Source organism: Suricata suricatta, chromosome 16 (genome assembly GCF_006229205.1).
Source record: "Suricata suricatta isolate VVHF042 chromosome 16, meerkat_22Aug2017_6uvM2_HiC, whole genome shotgun sequence".
Classification (NCBI taxonomy): domain Eukaryota; kingdom Metazoa; phylum Chordata; class Mammalia; order Carnivora; family Herpestidae; genus Suricata; species Suricata suricatta.
The window spans coordinates 53,825,935-53,828,564 of NC_043715.1; the positions used below are offsets into that span (position 1 = coordinate 53,825,935).

Consider the following 2,630-nt stretch of genomic DNA (forward strand, 5'->3'; position numbering starts at 1 on the left):
TTGATTCCATCTGGTTCCACCTGATCCATCAGTTCCTCTGTAGTCCTCAGTTGCTGTGTTTGGGAGACCTTTTTACAAGATAGGAAAATATTGGCTGCTCCCCCATTGCATCTGGGGCCCCAGGGCTTCGTGGGACCATCTCAAGGCCTCAGCCATTTTGTCTGATCTGCTGTTGCCACACCACAAGAGTATAACCAGGCAATGGGGTGGGTCTTCTGAGATTGTTAGTCAGCTGTACGGTAAAGACATTGGACAGAGAGATGGTCTCTTTGAAACCCAGTCCTAAATGGAGAGCATGCCGTAGTCTTCTCAAAGACTCTGAGATCTAACTCCATTGCTTCACCTCTGTTATCTTGCCTTGCTGTCTTTCCAGCACTCTGCCTAGCTAGGGATGCAGGTGAAACTGGGCTCTTCCAGATTTCGTATTTTTCTAAGTCTCTGCAATTTTGTTTGTGAAACTTGTTTTCCTAGGGTGTGAAGTAGCCTCTTTATCTGCTGTGATAACCCACTTTTAGATGATGGACAACTTCTGGTAGACTTACCCATGGAGGGGGCTTAGTGGGTAAAAGAATTCTTGAAGAACACTTTGATTAACGTATCACAATGCTGTCCTGGTCCTTACGGAAGAGCCCATTTACGCCACCGGGTGGAGTGGTCAGCAAGTCCTAGGGATGCTGACATGGAAAGTGTCAGGTTTGCCTGACTGATCAGTGATAACAGGTATCTTCCTGCCGTTGGCAGGAGTGTCACTGTGTCTCTCAAGGGCAGTGTGGTGATGTTGATCAAATATCTAATGATCATTCCCTTTGAGCCAGCAAGCAGACGTATACGAACTTATCCCAAGGAAAACATTGTCACAACTGTGTCTATGAGTCTTTGGCCAAACTGTGGTTCATGTCAAATTGCTTCCCTCTCTGCATGCACCATCATTCACTCTCCTTCAAACAAATATGATTTTTTTAAGTTTATTTATTTTGAGAGAGAAAGAGAGCATGAGCAGGGGAGGAGCAGAGAGAGATAAAGAGAGAGAATCCCAAGCAACTTCTGCAGGGTAAGTGTTGAGCTCGGTGTGGGGCTCAGCCTCCTGAAACTATGAGATCATGACCTGAGCCTTAATCAGGAGTCAGATGCTGGACCAACTTAGCCACTCACATGTCCCTGATTGTGATGCATCTTGAGGGAACTTCTGAAGTTAAATGATGCCTCCATTTTTAAAAAATGCTCGTGTAGTTAACATGTACAGAATCTGGTCTGGATCACCCAGCGGAAGAACCAAGTGGCCCTTGGAGATCTTGGAAGGGAGGAGGTTTATTTTATACTGGTGGGCTCAGAGGACATCATTCTCCAGATGTCTAAGCCCAGAGCATTAGCAGAGGGAATAATTTATAGTCTGTTACTTCGACATTCCTCATTAATGCACAAAACAAGCAGGGTAGGAAGAAGAACCCGGAAGTAGGAGTCTTTGATCAGGGACAGGGATTTCCTTATCACTCCTGTCGGCCATCTTAAACAGATATTCCCTAGCAAACATACTGTGTTATATTAGTTTCAGGTGTACAATATTATACCTCTATTTTAAATTCTAATTTGTTATGTTTAAACCACAGCCGTTTTCACCATATACATTTCCATGTACATATTAAAAATGAACTTTAGGGGTGCCTGGTGGCTCAGTCAGTTGAACATCTAACTTTGGCTCAGGTGGTTTGTGAATTCAAGCCTCGCATTGGGCTCTGTACTGACAGCTCAGAGCCTAGAGCCTGCTTCAGATTCTGTCTTCCTCTCTTCCCCCTCACCCGCTCGTGCTCTGTCTCTCTCTCTCCCTCTCTCTCATAAATAAACATTTTAAAAAACTGAACTTCAAAAATTTTATCACTGAGTATGTATTTCAATGACACTCAGAATTCTTTTTTATAGCTGTGATTTGTAGGCTGCTGGATCAAGTAATAAATATTTTTAAATGTGTTTTACAAAATTTGCTTCTTGAATGTTGAGAGTTATGCTCAGCAGCAGTTTCCCCGAAACCTATTCAAACTCCTTAATTTTGTGAAAAGATTACCTTAGTCCCTTTATTTCTCTTTCACCTGATTTACATATTGATAAAGCACCCTTTTCTCAAATTGATGGGATTTTTAAAAGTGGGAATATTGGATATCTTGAAAAATATTATTTTTATTAAGTTACTATGTTCATCCCAGAAACCATTAAATTGATTTGCCACAATTTGTTGCATAGGATACCTTTTTTTTGTATAGTATATTTAAATTTTCTAAATACAACTTCTTGGGGGCACCTGGGTGGCTCAGTTGGTGAAGCATCAGACTCTTGATTTTGGCTCAGATCATGATTGATTTAACAATCATGTGCTCACTTCAGCAGCACATATACTAAAATTAGAAGGATACAGAGAAGATTAGCATGGCCCCTGCACAAGGATGACATGCAAATTCGTGAAGTGTTCCATATTTTTGTGCTGATGCATAGGAGCACATGTACCCCAATGTTCATAGCAGCACTGTCAACAATAGCCAAAACATGGAAAAAGCCTAAATGTCCATCACCTGATGAGTGGGTCAAGAAGATGTGGTATATATACACAATGGAGTACTACATGGCAATGAGAAAGAATG

General features: G+C 41.7%; 1 non-coding gene across 1 annotated transcript; it reads left to right on the forward strand.

Annotated features, from left to right (window-relative positions):
- Window positions 1-2,363: 2,363 nt before the first annotated feature.
- On the forward strand, window positions 2,364-2,470 carry LOC115281361. The gene has a single exon (XR_003904263.1). It is a non-coding gene; the product is annotated as a U6 spliceosomal RNA (small nuclear RNA).
- Window positions 2,471-2,630: the final 160 nt, after the last annotated feature.